The sequence below is a fragment of the Eschrichtius robustus genome, chromosome 21 (assembly GCF_028021215.1).
Source record: "Eschrichtius robustus isolate mEscRob2 chromosome 21, mEscRob2.pri, whole genome shotgun sequence".
Taxonomy (NCBI): Eukaryota; Metazoa; Chordata; class Mammalia; order Artiodactyla; family Eschrichtiidae; genus Eschrichtius; species Eschrichtius robustus.
The window spans coordinates 23199570-23212900 of NC_090844.1; positions in this window are offsets into that span (position 1 = coordinate 23199570).

Here is a 13331-nt window from a genome sequence, read left to right on the forward strand (position 1 = left end):
GTGTCAGCGAGTTGGGTGTATCTCCATGTATCTCACACCTGGTAAGCATACTTAATGAGAGTCTATTTCATAAGTAATGCTCCTTTACGTGCAAAGGAGCTGAGAGAATTGATCCATCCCAATTTCTCTACATCTGAACTTCCTCAGCTACCAAATCTTCTGGTTTAGAGAAATGCTAGAAAGATTTTGAAACCCATTAAGTTTTGTGCATGTGGGGATTAGCAACAACTCATAAAGTGATACCATGTAGAATCTGAGTGTTGCACAAGCTGATTTTTAATCATTTTAAAATATAAACCACGGTGATAAGTGAAAAGTGGTAGGAAACTAAAGATTTTATGTACTCTCTAAGACCAAACATGCTCACGATGTGACCAGTTTTAAACATCTGCCAGAGGGTTGTGCCTCCTTTGAAATAACATTCACACAGTAGAGATGATTGCATTTTGACTCTTCATTCTTTCGTGTTTTCTTTTGTGATTTACACTTTCACATCTCCACACGCAGCCCACCACCCATCTTTTCAAACAGATTTCTCATGCTCTAGAATGCAGAGTGCTTGGTTATTTTTCATCTGTCTGCCCTTTTTTGCAGGCAGCCCTTGAAGCCCCTTGTTGATTCCTAGCATTTGCAGAGAAATGTAGTTAAACCCTGGTAGGGGGGTATCCCTCCCACACTCCCAGGCCCCTCCCAAGGTTCAGGATGAAAAGCTAGAGAACACAACAGCAAAAATTAGAAAAGAACCAAAATCTTTAAGGCTAATAGCCTAGACCCAGAAGATGACCTTGACTATATAACCATTGTATTCATTACACAGAATATTTAAACTCTTCATGTGTATAGAATACCTGCCTCTCCTTCCACTGTGTCAAGCTCACCCTGTCTATGTGGTAGTAGTATTTGTCTGATACCTACAAACTAAAAAGGTACTTTTATCAACAAGGTTTCTCAAACACATTACAAAACCAGCTTTGAGGAAATCTAGAGTGTTTCCTGGCAACAGCATTTGGAGTAGTAACTGTATTTTCTCATTGTGATGTTGGTCTGTGTACGTAACCAATGTAGTGACTCTTTGGTTCATCATTGGTGTTGTTTTCATTTGTAGTCTCTGTGTGACCCACCAGTGGCAGGGGGTTCCAATCCCCTTTCCTTTCCTTTTTGCATTTGTCTTTTTGTAGAATTGCCAGACAAAATACAAGACACCCAGTTAAATTTGAATTTCAAATAAACAAATAATTGTCTCGCTTAAGTATTGTTCATGCATTATTTGGCATATATTTACTGTAAAAAAAATTATTCATTATTTATCTGAAATTGAAACTTAACCGAACATCCTAGGGTTTTTTGCTTTGTTTTGTTTTACTGAATCTGGCAACCCTATCAATTTGGATGTGGAAAATCGCTTTCAGCATGTAAATTCTTCTAGATTTCACCATCTTTCACGTGGAATGGCACCTTTTTCCCCTCACCCTCTACTTTCCAAAAGAGGGCATCAAGGAACTCAACCTGCCTGCATGGTGGGTTTCTATTTAAGACATCTTTATGATTATATTTAACCAGTAATTGTGCTTTGGCTAAATGTCTAACTTACAGTACTTGTAATTGTTTAATATTCAATAAAAACATTTTTAAAGTATACTGTATGTGGGTAGCAGTTAGCTCTGAAGCGTTTTCATTTGCCTGTTTGTTCCTTTCAACCTGACCAACCTTAACGCAACTGACCTAAAACTGTTGGAAAATACGAATAACAGCTCCCTCTCATCTTCCTAGTGAGACCTGTGTGAAGGGCCTTATCCTCACCTCTGAGCCCACGTGGGAGTCACTGAAATACAGCACTAGCAGGAGAAGCACAGCTGCCTTTTAGAAATATCTCCGCAGCGAATCACACCGACTCCCAGGGCAGCCTGAGGGGCAGCAAACTCCTGTCACTCCCCCCCCCCCCCCCCCCCCCGCCTCCTGTCATACTGGGGGAGGGGGCGGGGAGTGGACTACCTGCCTCTTGTGGTGATACTGCCTTGGTTGTTGGGACTCAGGTTAGAGGCAGCACACCCTGTTAACAACACTTGTAAACCTGTATCATTGGGCACGGTTCACTTTCCTATTACTTTATAATCATAAGACAGTACAGCGGGCCTCCAAGTTGAAGGAGCCCCTGGCATTATATTGGGAAGAATAAGAGGTCATCTGTTCCCACTGTTGGGACCTGGCTGCCAGATTTGCTGCTTGGCATCTACTCTGAAGACCTGGAGCTAGAACGAGCAGAAGCGGAAGGGGGTGGTGTGTGATTTCACTTGACCAATCCCCACCTGTCCTGTAGGGCTAATAAAACGTCTTTATGTAAGAGAATGTGTAGGTGACATGTTCATTTTGTTAGTACGATTCTTGGCATACTTTACGTAGGCAAGGACTGATTTGAAAAGTAAGTCTGTTCATCACCACTTTCATAATTCTGCTTACAAATCAGGAGTACGTGATACAAAGCATAAGATAAATTAGGTGTTTGGGATTAACAGATACACACTACTATATATACAATAGATAAACAAGGACCTACTGTATAGCACAGGGAGCTATATTCAATATCTTGTAATAACCTATAATGGAAAAGAATCTGAAAAAGAATATATATATATCTGAATCACTTTGCTGTATACCTGAAACTAACACAACATTGTGAATTAACTATATTTCACTTTTTTTTTTAATGGTTTTAAAAAAAAAGATAACCATGGATGCAAATCTGCGGCTGTATGGAGAGGCTGGAGTCGTCAAGAAGCCATGGCTGCCGTGGACCACTAAATTGCTTCACAACTCCCAGGAAATTCTATGGGGACTCTGGGTCTCTACTTTTCTACCTACCAAGTAGGAATACTTTCTGCCAAATAGTTATTTAATAGGAATATTTGGAAGATATACAAGATAACACAAATCAAGTGCTCTTGGGGTCCTAGGAGAGAACAAGTTTAACGATGAGACGTTTAGGCGACCAGATAGTCTGTTAGTGCAACAAGTTTGCTGAAAGACCGTATAGGATGAAGACACCACCTCTGCCCTCAGACTGCCTCAGTTCATGGCCTGGCTCTGCCACTTACTCACCATGTGACCTCGGGAAGCTCCTTATCCTCCCAGTGCCTCAGTCCCCCCATCTTCAAAATGAGTCTCCTCGTACTACTAGTTCAGAGAGTTGCCGTGAGAATTAAATAGTGTTTTCTGATGGATTGGAACCCAGGTACTACAGAGTAGACCTGGACCGCCAAGACACACAGTGAGCAGCTGCTGATTTAGGCTGTGGTTAACTAGTTCTCCAAAGGGCAGGTTGTTAAGAACAGACTGCTCTGGTGTATTTCAAAATGGTTCCTTTCTCTCTCCCACTGCCCAAAGCACAAGGAGATTTTTCTCCAATATTTACTATTTGAGCTCCTGGAAATAAATCTCACAAAATTGTAGTGGCCCCCGATGACTGTGTCCCCCGGGAGTTTTGAACTTAAGAGTTGTCCGCATTCAGCCTCCAGCAATTCATCAATTACAGTTCTTGTTTTCCTTCCTGGTATTGGTTCCCAGAGCGGTTTCTGCTCATGAGTCTCTGCTCCAGTAAATTGTTATTCTCTGTATTCGCCTGTCAAATTCTCCAATCCTGGGGACAGCAGTTTCCCCTGTGTCCTTACCACTCTTACGTATCCTAGAAAAGTGGATTTTTCAGTCTGGTTTTTGACGCTTTGTTAGGAGTAGCACCTTCCAAGCTCCTTACATCAGAACTGGAACCCCCAGACCACAATGACTTTTTAAAATATAACACTAAAGGCATGATCTATGACAGAAGGAAACTGATAAGCTAAATTTTTATTAAAATTTAAAACTTCTGTTCTGCAAAACATACTGGGTAGAAAATGAGAAGATAAGCCACAGACTGGGAGAAAATATTTGCGAAAGATACAGCATTGCTATCCAAACTATACAAAGAACTTGTAAAACTCAATATTAAGAAAACGAACAACCTGAGTAAAAAATAGGCCAAAGACCTGAACAGACACCTCGCCAGAGAAGATAAACAGATGACGAATAAGCATATGAAAAGCTGCTTAACATCATGTGGCATTAGGTAAATGCAAATTTTAAAAATGACGTACCATTACACACCTATTAGAATGGCCAAAATTTGCAACACTGATGACACCAAATGCTGCTGAGGATGTGGAGCAACAGGAACTCTCTCATCCATTGCCGGTGGGCACACAAGATGCTACAGTCACTTTCGAAGACAGTTTGGCCGTTTCTTACAAAACTAAACATACTCTTACCATATGTTTCAGTGAAAGCGCTCTTTGATATTTACTCAAAGGTGTGGAAAACTTACGTCCGTACCGAAACCTGCACACAGACGTTTATGGCGGCTTAATTCACAATTGCCAAACCTTGAAAGCAACCAAATGCCCTCCAGTAGGTGAATGGATAAATAAACTGTGGCATATCCAGACAGTGGAATATTTATTCATCGCTAAAAAGAAATGAGCTATTAAGCCATGAGAAGACATGAAGGAAACTTGAAAGTTAAGTGAAAGAAGCCAATCTGAAAAGGCTACAGCCTGTATGATTCCAACTGTATGACATTCTGGAAGAGGCAAAACTATGGAGACAATTAGAAAAGTGGTTGCCAGGGGTTAGGAAGGGAGAGATATGAGTAGGTGGAGCTCAGAGGATTTTCGGAGCAGTGAAAATACCTTTGTGCTACTGTAATAGAGAATACACGTCATTAGACAGTTATCAAAACCAACAGAATGTACAACACCAAGAGCGAACCCTAATGTAAACTGTGGACTTTGAGTGATTGTGATGTGTCCGCAGTTCTAGATCCATCAGTTCTAACAAATGGACCGCTCTGGTGGAGGATACTGGTTAAGTGGGAGGCTGTGCACTTGTGGGGCAGGCGTGTATGAGAAGTCTCTGAACTTTCTGCTCAATTCCGCTGTGAAACCAAAACTGCTCTAAAAAATTTAAGTCCATTTTATAGAGAGAGAGAGAGAGAGAGAGAGAGAGAGAGAGAAGGATAGAAACATGTACAAGCCAAGTGTATACATACATACTTTCTCTTTTCGTTGAGAGAGGAGACATAGAGATGCACATGAAGAAATAAATATTAAATAAATAAAAATAGTTAATTAATGTTGACCTAATTCCTCCTTTGACTTCAAGGAGGTGAATAGTGTAAACATATATTAAAGAAACCTGGTATTTTTAATTAGTTTAAAACTGGGGCGAGGGACTTTCCTGGTGACGCAGTGGTTAAGAATCCGCCTGCCAATGCAGGGGACACGGGTTCGAGCCCTGGTCCAGGAAGATCCCACATGCCGCGGAGCAACTAAGCCCGTGCGCCACAATTACTGAGCCTGAGCTCTAGAGCCCGCGAGCCACAACTACTGAGCCTACATGCCACAGCTACTGAAGCCCGCGCGCCTAGAGCCCGTGCTCTGCAACAAGAGAAGCCACCGCAGATGAGAAGCCCGTGCACCGCAACGAAGACCCAACGCAGACAAAAATAAATAAATGAAGAATAAATAAATATCTAACTGGGAAGGACAGAGGGAAAAAGCAAATATTCTCTATGTTTCCTCCACTTTGAGCTCAGAACCTGATTTTGTAGACCAGTGCTCCAAAGTTCAGACCCTGGAGAAGCATGAGGAAAAGAGAACAGTTAGCCGGACAAGTCTTCTCCCAGGCACTCACTCAATGTATGACACTGAAATAGAACTGATGTTCCCTTGCTTGGCACTGGAGACCAAGCTACAAGGTGAGCAGCTGTGTTCTCTATCTAAATATTCTTTAAAATAAGACAGGAGAGTGTTTACAAAAAGAATTGAAAGCAGGGACTCAAAACGATATATATGTTTTAAACTATTATAAGCAATAGTCAAAAGACAAATGACAAACTGTGGGAAATGTTTGCAATTCAGACTATAGACAAGGGGGCTAATCTCTTTCATAGAGAAAGAGTTCCTGAAAACCTCTAAGATAAGACAAACAAATCAGGTAAAAGTTATGAACACACGGTTCCTAGAAAAAATACAAATGGTTCTTGAATATGTAAAAATTGTGCAATCTCATAATAAAAGAAATGTAAGTTAAAATAATAAGTTAACACAAGTTACCTCTCAGATTGACAAAACTCAGGAATTTTTATAACAAAGTGGTGGTGAGTGTTTGGGTAAAAAAGCAGTGGGTGGGGAAGAAGTTACATAAATACAAACACACTATACCTTCATGTGCTTACTTGTAAATGATTCGCCCAGGATACCTTCTGGGTGAGTGTGTCAAAATCTGGTAACACTGGTAAACACGGGTAACCTGGGTGCTGAGGAGAGACAGTTGAGAAGGAGGTGTTTTATCATACACACGTCTGTATTTTTAAAACGTTTGATCTATGTGAATAAATTAGCTACATAAAGAAATTCGGAGTGAGTCAGATCATTTATCATTTGACTTGAGGGGATTTCCGCAATACATTGAGGGAAGCAAGATGCAGAAAACTGTGTGTTGTAGGATCTTGTTTTTATAAAGCAAACAATACCTAATAAAATCCTTATATGTAGTTATACGTGTAGATATATGGTATATGTGCTTTATACCATATAATACAATACATTATATTGTACACAACTCTATGAGCGCAGAAAGATAAGGAAGGACACGTGATCGTTAACAGTGGTTGTCTGCAGAATCTGGTGGAGGGAGGCAGGGAGGGAGGGAGCTAAGTAAAAAGAAAGTATTCTTTAACAATATGACTGACATTTTTTAAAGAAATAAATCTGTGTGTGTATGTGTGTGTGTGTATATATATATATATATATATATATATATATATATATATATATATATTTTATGTCTTTCTGTCTAGAACATAGAACAAAGAAAGAAACATCACCTGCAAGCCACAAGGAAGTATAGAACATGAAAGCATGTGTATGTATATAGGTATGTATGTATCTATGTATATATACATGCACACACATATATATAGAAAGATGGTCATGGAACGTTGAGGGTGATTGTATCAGAGATACAGGATTTCAGAAGATTTTTTGCTTTCTAATATTTAGATTGTGTTTGAATTTTTCGATAAAGCTATTTTACTGTGGGAAGGGAAGAAATTGAAACAAGAATAATATTTTTTTTTAATCATGTGGCTCAGTAATTCAAGGCCTCTCCTCTAAATTTAGAGTCTGATTTCCAGGTGAATTGCTTTAACCTGTTTGGAAACTGAAAAGCAGGAGCAATCATCTTAGAAATGAAAAAAGTTGTGATGATGATGGCAGAACTGATGATGATGATGATGGTAAATGTGCAATTCTGCTAGTGCTTCTGCTATTTTTCCCCATTTGCTCAGAATGTTGGAAGAGAATCTTTCCCATTGGGAGATGGAAATGAAGAGGATTGGGGAAATGCCTCTTTGCTTCTCTTGCTGGATCTCCTCAAAGCCATGGAGTATATTTTAAATTGGGTTACATTGTTGTAAACAAATATCCAGAATCGACATTCAGCCTAATTACAGAATTCAACCTATAAATCTACAGTCATATTTCTATTACTTAATGGTCAGGTGTTCTCTATGATTGAAAGATAAATCCCCAACTGTTACTTAAAATAAAAAGGAGACATATACAGACATACCAGACAAGCGGTAACCAAACCAATGTAGACATGGTATTATTGATTCCAGACAAAGTAGGATGGAACATTACCTGGAAAACAAGAAACATCACCTACAAGCCACAAGAAGCCGTTATCAAGCACGACTTCGTGCATGCAAGGCAACATCGGAACATAGAAAACACAAACTGTTAAAATCTTCCACTATGATTCTGATTTTATCAAATCCTCCTAGTATTTTTAATTCATTCCTCTAAGAAACTGACAAAATAAAAATGAAAATATCAGGGAGTTGAATATCATATTTAACTAACTTGAACTTTGTACCCAAAAGCAGAGACTGTACATTCTTTCTGAATCTCTTTGAAACATTTAAAATAATTGACTTAGCTAACATCCATCACAAATATTATCCTGTTATCAGGGAGGAAGAAATTTTCCTCTACCCTTCTACGTTATTCTGGCTGGTCTAAGAATTAAATTGACATGAGACAGATTAACAGGAGAAAATCACACAGAAGTTGAATGACACGTATCCATGGGAGAGACCCAGGAAAACTGAGTAACTCACCAAAATGGCTGAAACCCTCACCTTAAAGACCATCTTCAGCTAAAGATAAAAGAGGATGTTGGGGGTACTGATGTGGGACTTCAGAGGGGAGGAAGGCAATTTATATGGAGATGGAAAAGCAAATGTTTGGTAAATAAATGTTTGCTGGGCCTGCAGAGACAAGGGGATCCAGGAATTTTAACAAGCAGATTTTGCTGGGTTCCTCCTTGTCTACTAGGTTATCTATGGTGATGTTCCCTTCCTGGAACAGGTTCTCTATCTGCATTCTTTAGGGGAAGCTCAAAGTTTCTTCCTGAGTCTTTTGTTCCTTGATTACTTCCAACTTGAAATAATCTGCATGGCAAAAAGACATTTAGGGGTGGCAAACTTTGCTCCCCGGCACTGTCAAACACATAAATTTATAAAATGCATAAATAAAAGTCTTGAAGTAATTACACCAAAATGGCTCATTTTGGTTACTGAAAGTAAAAGAAAGTGAGGTGTAAGGCAGGGATATGGAGACGGAGGAACTTCCATTTTTCCTTGTATGTATTTGTGTTCTTTGAAGTTTGGGGCAGTGAACATATGTATTCATATTTGTGTATTTTCATGTATTTATCATTAAACAAATTTATTGTTGTATAGTTTACCCATTTTAACTGTAAAAGTCAGGTTTTGTTTGTTTGTTTTAGTAAATTTACTAAATTTAAGAGTTGTACAACCACCCAAAGTGGTGATACAGAGTCAGCTTGGGGACACTGTGATGGAGATGCCTGGAACTCCAAGGTCAAGCTCCGGAGCTTTTCCACTGAACTTCCCCATGGCAACTAGCGGGGAGCCAGTTTCCTCAGCTACTGCTCTGGTTAAGAATAGATTCCCTGACTTCACGAGAGACTTAAGCACCATTTCCAGAAGATCGTCGGGGCTCCCTCTTCTTCCGTCTGTGCTGTCAGCAGTGAGATCCCTGGAACTCCCATGGGTCCTTTGCTAATTCCTGCGCAATGAAGTGCACACTTCTTCGACCCCTGGGTCCTTGGGCTGGACCAAATCTTTACGGAACAAGTCATGAAATCCGCAATCTCTAGGGTAAGAGACGACTTTTCTCTAAAGGAAAGTACGTGTTGGAGAAACTGTCCCTTTCGCCTTGTTTTTAATTTGTCCATCTAGCCTCTCTCTTCCAGGAAGAGAAGAGGCCCATCCAACTGGCCGGAACTCGGGACACCCACTGGACTACATTTTCCCCATTGGGTAAGGTCCCCACACCTCAAGATTAGCACATTCGTCGTATTCTTTCTCCTGCTACAAAGTCTGCACCTTCCCCTCTTCACCTGCAGCTAGGAAGCTAACTTAGTGCGGGGCTTGCTCTGTAGACAGAGCTCTTTTGTGTTCATGGGGTGAGAAGGTCTAAGCTGGCTTGTCAAACTCAGGTCTTATCTAAGACCCACGGTTGGGAGGTAGCAGACGTGTGCCCACATGACGGATGTTACTTGCTTCTAACATCCTTGGATGAAAATCCCAGTCTAAACCTCCCCAGCCCTGTAGCTCTATGTGCCTCCAGAGAGCCAGGGAAAAGAATCTTAGCAGGGGCTTGTGGGGATGCGTCTGTCTTACCCAGAGGTCCTGGGTAAGACCTCTGTCTGCCTGTCCCAGCCTGGCCGCCAGACACAGGGTTTCAGTAGCTCTGTCCACTGGTGGTGGAGGATCCAGAACAATTCTCTCTAACTGTTCATATCGTGCGCTCAGTTGGTCCCTGTGCCACTCACTGGGCAGCAGGAAAGACACCTCAGGTGGACTTGAACAAACGTGACGTAAGCGCTAATGGGGAGAGGCGCGGGGGCTGAAATCGGCGGTGACTTCAAAAGCTCCTGCCTTTATTTCCTCCTCAGAATGCGTTTTTTCAGCTTTCTACTTTCCAGCATTTTTTTTACCTAAGGTTAGGTTTATCTTGTGATGCTTTCTGGATCACATGGGGCCAATATAGCATAAGCAGGCAGTATGCATACTGGTTAAAAGCTGTGTTTTGGTCCTTGGACGAGATCTTGGATGACCAATGTCTCTGGATTAGGGGTGAAATTTGCATTTTCAGGTTTCCTAAGTAGCTCTCTGTTTATTGGTGTGGTGGTTTGAAAAATGGCTACGATGAATTTTTGACATTCCTTCCATCCAGAGGCAGGGTTTGGCTCGCCTCCCCTGGAATCTGAGCAGGCTTGAAACTGCTACAACTGATATAGTCGAGAGGAAGTGATGCTCTGTGACTTCTGAAACCAGACGGTAGAAGGGGGTGGAGCGTCCACCTTGCTGGCTGGAATACTCTCGCCGGAGTTCTCATCCGTCTTGTATGGACTCACTGCTCTACTGGAGAGGGTGCATGTAGGCGCTCAAAGCAACAGTCACAACTGAATTGTGAGTCTGTGAGGCGACAGCCAGATCAACTGCCAGTCATGTGAATGAGCCGTTTGGATGGCCAGCCTGGCTGAACCCCCAGATGACAGCAGCCCAGCCAACAGTGGCCGCAGGAGAGACCCCAGTGAGAACCACCCAGCAGAGCCTTTCCCAGCTTTCTAATCTCCCAATTCCTGAGCAAAGGAAAATGGTTGTTGGTTTATACACCTAAGTTCTTGGGTAAGTTGCTACAGTAATAGTGATGTGATCAGAATAATTACGGGCTGCGGGTTGTTATAATGGCAGGGGATTGAAGGGAAGGGAGACGCTAGAGGTCAAGCCTGTATCAGGCAGTCCTGAAACCAGCTGTAAGTCAGAATCTCTTGGTGGGAGTTTGTGCAGTCTCTGACTCAATGTCTTAGATGAGCCCAAGAATCTCTATTTTTAAAATAATCTCCTATAAAAAATTTAAAACTATTTTAATCACAATAGTGATAGATGCCCAGTACAAAAGGATATAAATCTTACCCCCCAAACTTGTGACTCTTTTTTTTTTTAATTTTCCTGCATATTTGTTTCTTCAGGTGAAATCAGGATCATTTTGCCATGTTCCTCCCAAATCCTGTTGGTGTTTTGATTGAGATGATATTAAATGCATAGGTTAATTTATGGAGAAATAAAATCTTTTCAATACTGAGTCTTTTCATCCAAGAACGCAGTATGTCTTTCAGCTTTTTTCAGATGTTCTTCTGTGTCCCTTGGTAGCGCTTTACCATGTCCATCAGCTAGGTCTTGCCTATCTCTGGTAAAGTTTACTGTAGGCAGTTTATCTTTAAGCTGATATTGTAAATGGGATCTACTACTTCTATTTTATTTTTAATTGATATTTTCATATAGGAAATCTATTGATTTTTTCATGTTAATTTTGCAATCAACCACTAGCTGAATTCTCTCATTTCTGGTAGCTTTTCAATTGATTCCCTGGTGTTTTTCAGATACATATCATCCACAGATAATTTGGCCTCACACTTTCCAAACTGTATACCTCATTTCTTTCCCTTGCTAATTGCATTGGCCAGTGCTTCTAAAATAATGTTAAATAACAATGACACAGTGGACATACATGTTTACTAACATGATTTTGGTTTACAATTTGGGAAATTTGTACCAATGGAATCTGATAGAAGCAATGCCCATATCAGCATTGGGGAACCACTGACATATCATCTTCATCCGTTTATTTCTTCTGTCTGGAAGCATATTGCTATTTCCATGCTACAGAATATGAGGGAACATGAGGTCCGTAAAATTTCCTAAGATTCTGTGAGCCAGGCTGGACCCCCTCGTTATTGATGGGGAAGGGTGTGGTAACTCCTTGTATAGTCTTTGGTTATAGCCCTAGTCACTTGTGCTTTAGGCTGTTTAAGATTGACTTCTCCCACCTGGGAACCATCCTTATCACTCCATCCTGTGCTTGGCACAAAGGAGACTCTCAGATGAAGGACATCTGTCTCTTATCCTTCACTTCTTCCTGTCTCTCTGACTAGAGAAATCAGGTTCTTGAGATTCCTATCCGCCTTCTCCTGTCACCTTCCTTGAGTGGTGCTTAGGGAGCTCACAGATCTGACCAGCCTTTCTCCACGGGAGATGGTACGCAGTGCACAAGATTATCAAATGACCCAGATGTTCCAAGTCATCATAGCAACGCAGTTTTTCAGGAAAGGATAAACCAAGCCAGAGGTGGTTGAAAATGTATTTATTTTTCTTCAAATGATCTTTTTTTCAAGCAATAAATAAATACTGACATGTTGACTTTTCTAAAAAAAAAAAACCAAACAAAAAATCCCCTAGACTATATACATCCTACAGAAATACAAGCATATCAAATGTAGAAATGACATCACTCTGAAAGATGGGGCTATTTACAGAGGTTACAAGTATTGCATTGCTCTGTCTTGAAGAAGCCTCTTTCTCCTATGACTCATAAACTCTAAGGAAGGGCAGGATCGTCTTCAAAGAGGTGGCACTCTCCATCCTTCTCGATAGACAGGGAAACTTTCAGGGAAGAACATCAACATCCGGACGCTGTATTCAGTTTCCTAACAACGCTCCGCAGATCAGCTGGCTTTCGAGGGGCCTGAAAGGGCGCCTCGTTCAGGTCACGTGGCCCCTGAGCTCCTGACGGAAACCATCTTATCCCTCAGCGGAGCTGAGGGGACCGGCCATGAGACCACGCTGAACTAGTGACAAACCCCTGGCTGTGGTTTCTGCCAGACAAGCCAGCTCTGTGTTATCAAGACCCAGCCTCCAAGAGCACCTGGCCATCCAGAACGTAGCTTCCCAAACTTGGTTACACACGCAAAGCCCTTGGGGAGCTTTGAAACCTACTGATGCCTGGGTCCCTCCTCCAGAAATCCTGCTGTACTTGGTCTGGGATCGCCTGCTAGCAGGGTTTCAAAGCTCCCCAGCTGAGGCTGACGGGCAGCCAGGGCGAACCACCACTTTACCAACTAGAGGCTTGGTGGCCCCTCCAATCTCACAGCCCCTTCCCCTCACGTTTGAATCACCCGTCCCACCTCCCTCTGCCCATCTTCCCGCGGATTCTTCCTTTTTTCTCATGGCTTCCCAACCTTTTGGATAACTCTCTGGAATCAGGCTAGGATGGGTACCTGAGGAAAATGGTCTCAGGAGGCCACGACTGAGGCTGGGAGCTCCCGGCCACCGGCTCACGGGTGGCTTCAGCCGAATACTGCTCTGG